At 45.9% G+C, this 10,641-nt stretch overlaps 1 long non-coding RNA gene across 1 annotated transcript in view; it reads right to left on the reverse strand.

Annotated features, from left to right (window-relative positions):
- The window catches only part of LOC124851389, a 67,683-nt gene that overhangs the window by 56,502 nt on the left and 540 nt on the right, over positions 1-10,641 (reverse strand). The window lies entirely within an intron of this gene.

The following is a 10,641-nucleotide window of genomic DNA, read 5'->3' on the forward strand; positions in this document are numbered from 1 at the left end:
AAAGGCAATTTAGTACAAAGAGATTTGTTTCACCAGCATTACAATAGTTCGTTACCCAAATCTAATTAACTTACACACTCTCTCACTCGCTGAAGGAGAATACGAGTGTGTGTATGTGTGGTCAGTTTTGCATTGACTGATGGTCACTGCAGAGATAACACACAGCTGCATATTTTCACACCTCAACCCTTCGTTAGATAGCTAGTTTCTGATTCTAAAGCCAAAGTCAGTCAGTTGCGAGCCGAGGTCCCTCTTGTCTCCACGCATCACAAACCAATCGGCATTAACTCGCAGAGCAGACAGCCAGAGATCTAAGGACGAGAGACGAAATCTTTCTAAGCCCCTCCAGATACCGTCTGAGCGTTTGCTTTGGTCTGACTCGGGTCAGATGCGGAGGGGATTTGACTTTGGGGAATATTAGCTGGTTCTGTTTTGCCAGGTTCACTCGATCGATTCTTGGGGAGAAGAAGAAGAAAAAAAGACCATTTCAAGCTGTTTCTTAAGACGTTTGAAAACGGGACGGAGGGAAGATAACATGGAACTCTGCGAGGGAAACCCTTTAATCCCACATTGTGGCTGAAACGACTGTGACGCTAAATGCTAATCTCCTGTTCCCACGTTTTTTAAAAATGTTATCCAGGGACAGTGTCTGAACACAGGCGCTTGTTGTTTGTGTCGGGCTGATTCAAAGGCACAACAGTGGATTAAAGGGAAACTCTAAACACTACCCCTGGTGATGTAAGCTCTTCACTTTGGTCCTGTCCTGTTTTTTGGGGTATTTTTATATCTTGGATCAGTTTGATAGTTGAATTGATGACTTAACGTGATTTTTTGCTGTAACATCTTATGAATGTTGCTCTAAATGTGTCGGGATCTTTCAGAATCAGCTCTGGATATCGATTATTGGATCAAACCCTTCAACCCTCTGGAAACTGACGGTGCAGACGATCCCTAAGTGGCAGCGGGAGATTGATCCTGTTTAAATCACTATAAAATAAAAACTATGACAGCTAGAACTTTAATTCCTTTGGTCTCATCTCATCGTATACTTGTGATGCTGTAGCAGCGGAAACTGGACATATCTCAAAAACTCAAACTTTGATGTCCCGTTACGACGTATGGAGTCCTTTCTATATTTAGAAATCTTGTGTTTAAGATGTGTTGAACAAAATTTGAAGGAAAACATATATTTCTCTGATTTATAAAAACTAATTTAGCACTTTTATTTGAGTTTGAGAAGTTTGATGTATTTTCAACATCTGCAGGTTTGTGTGAATTGAATTTCAAGTGAGAGGACAAAGCTTAAGACCTGCTTCTCAGTCCAAACCTTCAAGAAACCAATATGGCTGAAATCTTTTATGCATCACATGCCCTGAAAACAGTATGTCGCCGGGTGGATTACCTGCCGGCGCACTGCTCAGATATATTCAGCTCTTCTGAAGGTTTTCTGACCAACGGCCCCCAAACCCCGACTCTCAGCAGCACATGAATAACTCACTGTGAAACCTCGGAGCACACACTTCATCTCCTTCTTTTTAATCTCAGCGCTGCAAACAAACACAAAACACACCAACACAACACTGTGCTCCCCTTTGTTTCGGTCGGTGGAAACACACACTGGGCTGTGCGGCAGGAAATCAACACAAAGGCCAAGTACGCGCACAGAAACAGAACCGGCCTCAACCAATAAAAGTGTAATTGAGAACGTGCAGTGAGTGACATCATCAGAGGTTAAGTACCTGTGATTAACGGACTCACCTAAGATGGTTTAATGGAGTTTCTACATCCTGGTGTAAGGTTACACATCGTCTGCAGGCTCAGTGTCGTTCTCCGCACCTTGACTCATGCGCAGCTTTAAAGAGACACTGCACTTCTACGTGCTTTTTCAGCTGGAAGCTAAATTAAATGAGCAAACGCGTAAATAATGTAGATTTCTGGGTTGACCATGGCTCATGACGCCAACAGTGTTTCCTGCAGGGACAGAGTTTAGTGACCGGAGAGAGTGGACGTCTCACACACACACACACACACACACACACACACACACACACTTCAAAACGAGTGTGTTTGTGTGTGAGACGGAAAGCGGAGGCTGGAGGAGTTGTGAAGTAAACTGACAAGCAAAGGAGTGTTTTTGCTGGTAAACTGCTTTTTGCAGCATATATGGCTGTCAAAGTTTGTGTACGTGTGTGTGTGTGTGTGTGTGTGTGTGTGTGTGTGTGTGTGTGTGTGTGTGCGCGTCAAACTGTCAAACAGCAGTGGAACAGACAACTCCCCAAAGCACATCACCTTCAAAGGGAGGCTACCCAGAGACTGTGTGAGTGTGTGTGTGTCTGTGTGTGTCTGTGTGTGTGTGTGTGTGTGTGTAGTTACTGTATCGGACACGGTCACACTGTAGGGCCGTTCTCTAAGAGTTCGGAGGAGAGAAGGTGAGAGGAATACAGAGCGAGAGACAAAGTAAAGGAGAAAAGGGCTGAGAACAAAGGGATGAGAAGGCAAAAGAGGAAAAGGGAAAGAACGGAGGGAGAGAAAGGAAAAAGGATGGGATGAAAAACCGAGCATGGAGAAGAAGAGGAAAGAACGGAATAAGAAGGGGAAGAGAAAAGATGAATGAAAGAGGGAGGAGAGAAAGAAAGAGAGAGGAATACACAATGAATGATATGACACAGGCAGAGGGATGGAAGAAAGACGAGGAGGCACAAAGGAGTGGCAGCGACGACGTGGAGGAAAAGACGAGTGAGAGAGATGGAATGCAGGAAGAAAGGGATGGATGAGTAGAGGACGAAAGAAGGAGGGAGTGAGGGACACACCTGTAAGGAGAGGAGGAGGATGGATAGAAAGAAGCTGCAGAAGGGCAGAGAGAAGGAAGCAGAGGAATAGCTCAGGAGGAGAGAGAGAAAACTTAAGTAGAAAGGGAAGAAAAGAGAAATAAGAACAGCGGGGAGGGAAATTAACGAGTCAGGTGTTGCATTAGAAGAATAAGAGAGACAAGGATAAAAACATGAAAGGGAGGATAAGAGAGGGATGAGGGAGGAGATGCAGGAGGGATAATGGGATGAGCCACAAGGTAGCAGGAAAGGAGGGAAGGATGCAGGAGGAGATACATGACTTTTTAGTCTGGTCCCATCTGCAAACATGGAGGAGGAGGAGCTACGACATGTACTGCAGTCTGCAGCCAGGGGGCGATCAAGATAATTCTGCTTTACTCTTTGCTTTAGCTACGGTACTTGATGTCGTGGCTGTGCCTCGGCAGGTTTTGATTTCATGTTCCACCAATCAGAAGGAAATTTGCTCAACTGAGGAGCTGCGTTACCGACAGTTACAGATACATCCTGAAACGTATGTTTGCGTGAGCAGCATCAGTCGCTTTCTGTTTCATGCTAATCACGTCGGAACAAATCAGACGAAGAGAAGAAGATTCATAAACTGTAGAAGAACGAGAGCGACATGGTTTGTTTTGTTTCCCTTTTTTAAACATCGCACGTTAACATTTTATCTGCCTGTTTAATTATATTTATGAAATGGGTTCACTCTGTGTGTGTGTGTGTGTGTGTGTGTGTGTGTGTGTGTGTGTGTGTGTGTGTGTGTGTTAGCTCACTCATCCATATTTTAAGCTCCTCCAGCACTTGACAAATGACATCAGGGAATTGTGGGAAGTCTCGACGCTGCTTAAACCACAGACGCACAAATATACTGTACACACACACGCACACACACACACACACACACACATATGCTGACAGATGTGAGGCAAATCCCTTCCCTGTGACCGCGATGGAAACTCCCCGGGAACCCTTGGGACACGTAGGGAATACGGTGTGTGTGTGTGTGTGTGTGTGTGTGTGTGTGTGTGTGTGTGTGTGTGTGTGTTTGAGGCTGACAGCAGGAATAACATTGACGTGTGTGTGTCTGAATGTGCACAGGTGCATGGAAGGTGCTGTCATCACTGCGTTGTTAAGTGACAATCTTGTAGCTCTGCTTTCCAGTGTGTGTGTGTGTGTGTGTGTGTGTGTGTGTGTGTGTGTGTGTGTGTGATGTTACAGCTGCACTCAAAGGGGCGTCTGCTCCCCTCGAAAGCAGAAGCTAATGAAACTCTGTGGGGGATTCGAACGCAGCGCGGGCGCTCGCAGGTGCCGCTGCTGTGATCGGCGTCCTGCGCTCGGAGACACGGAGGCGTCAGAGGTTTATACAGCAGCAGACGCCGTCACGCCTTTTCTGCATCGCAGGTCTCTTACACTACACGACAGGAAATGACACGCTCACGTCGTTCGGCCTGATTCACCAGCAGGTGACACAAATAACTTCCCTCATCTAAAAGCTGGGATCAGTTCTACCTGCTCCTCCAAAGGAAGTGATCCAACTCGAGACCCCGGGAAGACGCCACGGGTCCTGGGCTGGATCTGGAGCAACAGGCTGATCCCAATGGATCATAGACTGTGATGACAAGTGAAGTGAAGACAAAGCTTCTGGATCACCATCCCTCCTCCTCCGGGGCAGCAGGGGATCTGTGGATGGATCCATGTTTGGCGAGAGAAGGCGTCAGGTTGAGTGTTTCTTTGTCGAACAAGTCAAATGTGCATAAAATACTCTATATATTGATTTAAGGTTCCGACACACACACACTCACGTTCATCCTAAATAACCGGCGGTGACAGTTGTAATCTGCACATTCACAGTTCAAGCGCCGGTGTTTTATCTATTTTCAGCTGCGGCTCTTATCTCTCCGTGGTCGTGAGTGGCCATTATGTCATCCGACTCTCTGACCTTGACTTTCACCATCACCACAAACATGTGTATCCTTCCCATCAGCCTCCACCTCCCTCACCTGTCCCCCATTAATCCACACCCTCTCCCTCCCCCCTGTCGTCCCCCCCCCTGCTCCACGTCCCCCTCCAGAGACAGAGAGGACATCAAACAGGGAGAAGATGGTGGAATAGCTGCAGCCGGAGAAGTGAATATGAATGAGGAGAGATAGCGCTCGCCACAGCCGACGACGGGGGAAATCTACAAGGAGCCACATGGGATATAATTCATTCTTTACTTCACACTTACATTTGATTTGAGAGGAAGCTCCAGGGAGCAGTGACAACACAATGTGAGGGAGCAGCCCCTCAGGTTTCATATTGGAAAAGAGCCTGACATTGTAGTTTTGGGTTTAATTCTAGACTTCAATGTAAAGAATATTCATGTCACAGTCTTTTATTTCACTTCATTAATCGAGGTAATGAAGAAGGAGACGATTAGGATAATATTTAAATAACATCCTGGCACACGTTGAAGTATCTTGTTCTATTAACGTTGGAATAAATCTAAAGATCTGACAGCTGGAATAAATCCTGATAATAATAATATGAAGTTTTAAAAGCTGATTTAACTTATCTTTTCTTTGCTTTTCATATCTGTAACTGGTACGCGCCCAATTTTTAAGGTCAAAATATACAAGTGTCCAAATGCTGTTTCTCTTCTTTTGGTTGCTTTTCAAGTTTCATATCTAATCTGACTGGTTCCGCAGACTTTTATTGGCCGGCTCCGCCCCCTGACTGGGACTTTAACGGGATCGGAAAATGTGCCGCCTTGATCTTCCAAGATTCCAAGATCCAAGGAAAACCTCCGGACGCTTGGACGATGAAAAAGCGTCCAAGCGTGTGAGGTATTTTCCTGTAAAGTTTCCAAAACTTTATTTTCCCTCATAACAGCTCTTTCCAACATCGGCAAGAATAAAGTGATTCCAGAAAATCATGCTTCTTGTGCAGCTTCATTGAAAAACATTATTTTCCAGATACTTTTAACTATAAAATCAAAAATGGGGATTAGTTCTCCTGTTGGTATAAAATCTGTTTAGTATAATCCCCAGAATGCACTAGATCCTTTATCATATCACCTGTAATATACATCTATCCAATGTAAAGACGCCACTGGAGGGTTTTAATTCATCAGTATATTTACTAGGTTGATCCCTATTGGCTGCTTCATGCTGCTGGATGGACCGTCAGCCAATGAAAAGTGGGCTGGGGGCATTTACATGTATACTGTGAGATTAGAAAGTGAGATTACAGTAGATTACAACCAACCTGGTGAGCCTGTTGATATTAATTGTCAGATTGAGAGACAGCTGCACGTCATCTGGTCGACACAACACAGGACGACAAGGGTCAACACCCCCACACACACAGACACACACACACACAGACACACACAGTCAACAAAATTCATTCAATACAAATAAAATCTTCCATTTCATTCAATTACATCTTTGTGACTCTCCAACTTTCTGTCCAGCTCCCGTCTCTCCCTCCTCTCTATTCCCGCCTCCCTCTCCTCCCCTGTTTCAATCCCTCTAATCACACGGACGCATGTTTACTGTTCTCTCGCACAGATAAACCTTTTCAGATCTCCAGAGGGTTTATGAAGCCATTCAAGGTCCCGGCGATAAAAACTCTGCGATAAAGCTGCGCGCGCGAAGCCGAAGGTCGCCGCAGCTTTTCAGAGGGGAGCCTTTCATTTGAGCCGCTTGCGAATATTCACCTGTAACTATTAGAATCTGTAAAGTGCGACGAGGTGACGCAAAGAGCGTGAACACGTCTGATAACACTGAAGAGGACGGGGCTGATGAAAGGGACATTGAAGGAGAAGGATGAAGGCGAGGAGGAGAAGTCAGTGTGTTGAGTCTGTTTTGTTCTACTCCTGAGAGCAAGTGTTAAGTGTTTCGTGTCCTTTTCATCCACAGAAAGCTTCTGAAGGTCTCCTGGTAATATTTCGGTGAAGAAACTTTTGCTTTTTTCAGTGTTAACACAAGAGAGTTATGTTTGTAGAGGACATTTATCTCAACTGTAGCCCTACAAAGTACAAATTAGGGTATCGATCCTGCAGATACGCACGTTTTGTTTACCATCTAACCCCAAAGGCTTCATTTCCCCTGCTAGACCACATGAAACAGACTACATCATATCTTCAGCTCTATAAATCCCTAATTGCTACACCACCTTTCCTTATTTCATCCACTTGTTTCGCTCATGCCGAGCCATCCAGGACAAACTGACCCAGACAAAGCCTCTTCCAGTCCTAAATCTGCATCTGGATCCTGTAAATCTCCCTCAAACCTGAGGTCTAATGGCTCCGAGCAGAAGGAAAGCCCCGTCCTCACATGACGAGTCAGTACAAAGCTCTGCAGGCACTTTCCATTACCTGAGACAAAGTTCCCTGATCAATATTTAAAGAGAGAAGATACATCTCATTAGAAGCTGGGTTTTTTCCACAGCTCAGAGTAACTGGACCGTTTAACTTGAATTATATTTAAGAGTCGATCCCTCACTTGGAGTATTTCAAAGAAATGTAATTGAGACTTGATATTCTACAGTTTAACCATAAACTAATATAAAGAACTGTGCACATATTGGAACACATAAGGCTTGTATGAGTCTGGTTTATTGGCCACCTGATATATCGGTCGGGCTCCATAGAGAATAATCTGTTACCTTGATTTATTCGGAGGAACTTTAATCGTGGACACCACTGATTTTGCTCACACAGGATTCCAGTGGTTTGACGTTTTGAGCGAGTCGTGTCTCTGAAAAACCAATTTGCAAACACAGAAACCCTCCACCTCCATTACAAAGATGTAATCAGACCCAAGGAGCCTCTATATTTATCTCTGCTCTCCGACCGGAGCCGGAGAAGCAGCGTCACAGCCGCAGCAACAGGGAGCGATTGGCGATTGATGAGGTTCGTGTGCTGCCGAGTCACCGCTGCAGGTTAGAGCTCCGATTTGCCTCCATGGCCGCCCTCCTCTCTGTAGACCGGCGACCTGTCAGGGCGGCCATGGAGGTGTCGCTGGTCGTTATCGTGGTTTCACATGACTGATTGTCACTTTAATCCTGTGGGTCTCGACCAGGAGGGACTGAGGGAAGACGGCCAAATGAAATCCACTGAATAATCGGCTGCTGCTCAGCGGGGGACTCGAGCTGCTACACTCAGGATCTATGACTCAGGGAGGAAAGATGAGCTCATTCACACGGGAGCGGAACAATATTCACGTGAGCAACACTTAGTCCGAAAGGGAGGAAAAGTAAAGCAGCTGATACGTTATTCATTTCAAGGAGCAGGAGCCAATCAGCTGACATTGTGCAAGAGCTGGGACACACTTTAGACACCAGTCAATCACAGAGGCCGACATGCAGCTGAAGCTGTGACTCTGAGTCAGTTCTTCTCACAGGAGATGGAACCCACTCACCAGAGTCACAGAGAACAGATGTTCAGGGAGCGAAGGAGGAAACTTTCTCCCTGTTCACACTCACACATGTAAAATAATGTTGAAGCTTCTGTTTTAAAGGTTTAACAAAGTTGCCTCGTGGCCCAGAGATGTGTGTTAAGGTCAAAGAGTCCAAACACTGGATAGATACAGAAACACTTTCTTGCACAGAGACAAAAATCTTAATGCAAAAGCACAAATATGTTTGTTTGCATGTTTGTGACACACATGCACTCGCACAAACCCATAAACCCACTATACACAATCTCATTCCATTTCATTCCCTGAATCCCTGAGCGTCCTCTTGAAATCTATTCTGATCACATCCTCTCCAGTTATTGTTCCTTCAGAGCGAGTCTTTTCTCACAGAATCACTTAGAGGAGATACGTAAAACCCGCTGATCCCCGCCGAGTAATTCTGTAAATCAAATCACAGGAGGTAGGATGGATGGATGTGACATTTTCGAGAGGGGACATCCCGAGGCAGAACCATGTTTGTGTGTTTCTGTGAACATGTCTGACCATCTGTGTCTCTGGCATTTGTTTTAACTTCTCATTTAGCGTCCGCCGGTCCCTCGGGGGCCACGGACATTTCCATTTGTCTGAAAAAACAAACAAGCCATTATTAATCAACCCGGCCTTTCTAACCGTGATCCGTCCGGTGTCTTTTCCACGTGAGGATTCTGGTAACAGCAGCTTGAACAACGAGCCCAGGGAGAAGGACAGACAGCAATATTTCATATGTACAGAGGGGGGTTATGTGTTCTCCACCATGTCAGCAGGATCACGTCCAAACTACCAGAGGGATTTCCACGAAACTTGGTGGAAGATTCGGACACGGGCCAAGACATAACAGGAAAGACGGGGCCCTCAGTGGAAGTATGTTCTCCACTGAGTGTTATTCCACTCCTCAAAGATTCCAGCTTTCAGATTGGAAACAGGATTGCTATAGAAAATGGATGACGAACTAAAGCCGGGGTTGGTAATCCAGCAGGCTCCTGATCTACGTTTGACAACAGGTGGTGGGGAATCAAACCGTCAACCCTCGGCAGTGGGAAACCCAACAAAACACAGCCAAACCCCCAGCGCACGGCCGGAGAGAACGTCAGAAACAGTAAAGCCTGTTGAATTGAAGCTGAATTCAAAGGGAGAGGGAGAACGGGAGGAGGAGGAGAGAGATGTAACTGAACTGGTGATGATGAAGGACAAAGTGTTTCCATGCAGTCAGATGAGGCTCCGTTGGTTTGTCTGATAATAAACACATTAGTCTCACGAGGAACAATCTGCTTTGCTTTGTGCTCCCTGCTCATCTGGTAACACTAATGGACCAGGCAGGCAGAATCCGACATCCCACCATTGAGGCCAACCAGCCTTGGCTTCTCCACATATTTACACTCCAGGCACAGCCAGGCGCCTTTGGTTAGATGCCTCCACCAAATGCTGCATGAACATGTTCGTGGCTCCACGTCTTGGGTGAAACTCGAGGAATCAACGCTTGTTTTCTTTCTTTCTCTCAGATTATGTTGTTGAAAGACGGAGAAGAAGGACAGAAATAATCAAATAAAAAAAAAACGAGGTCCCAAAATGTCCCAAGCTCTAATCCTCCCTGGAGACAGGTGGATTAGCGGGGCGTTCATTGAATAAAACACGCACTCAGGCGCGTGCACGCACACACATGCAGGCATGCACCCGCACACACACACACACACAGCAAGATGATTTAATTCCCAATTTGGTGCAGGTATTTGCTGCTGAATTCCCTCGAGCCTGAAGGACGCGCTGGAAAAGCTTCAGCCGAGCAGAGGATGGACACGCGAGCAGCCACACCCTCTCATCCCTGAATGGAACCAGCAACACACACTCACACAGACCTGAACACACACTCACAGACCTGAACACACACTCACAGACCTGAACACACACTCCGAACCACACACACTCCGAACCACACACAGCACCACAACAAGTCACCGAGTCCAGTCTCATGTCTGGAATCTCGCAAACCAGAGAAATGTGGATGTTTAACAGAAATTTGAAAGGTTTTTTTCTCTCCACGCGATTAGCTCGATTTTATCACACGACTTATTACAGGAACATGTAAAGATGAACATATGAATACTCAGAAGTTGCCTAAATCACTTGATGCGCGTTTCTTTTGGCTCGACGATAAGACGATGCGGTGCGTAAAGACGCATCCTCCGCTCCATCCATCCAACGATGCAGCCAAGTTTCCACAATTACACCCAATCTGTACGTTTCTGAACTTGCTCCCCTTGACCACGTTGCGCACCTCCGCGCGTCACAGTCTCTTTCTAACGTGGAAAGGACGCGATTTCCACAAAGTTCAATCTTATGGCAAACACATGTGTTCCAGCGTCTGCACTGTGGCAACA

This window comes from Hippoglossus stenolepis, chromosome 23, assembly GCF_022539355.2.
Source record: "Hippoglossus stenolepis isolate QCI-W04-F060 chromosome 23, HSTE1.2, whole genome shotgun sequence".
In the NCBI taxonomy this organism is placed as follows: Eukaryota; Metazoa; Chordata; class Actinopteri; order Pleuronectiformes; family Pleuronectidae; genus Hippoglossus; species Hippoglossus stenolepis.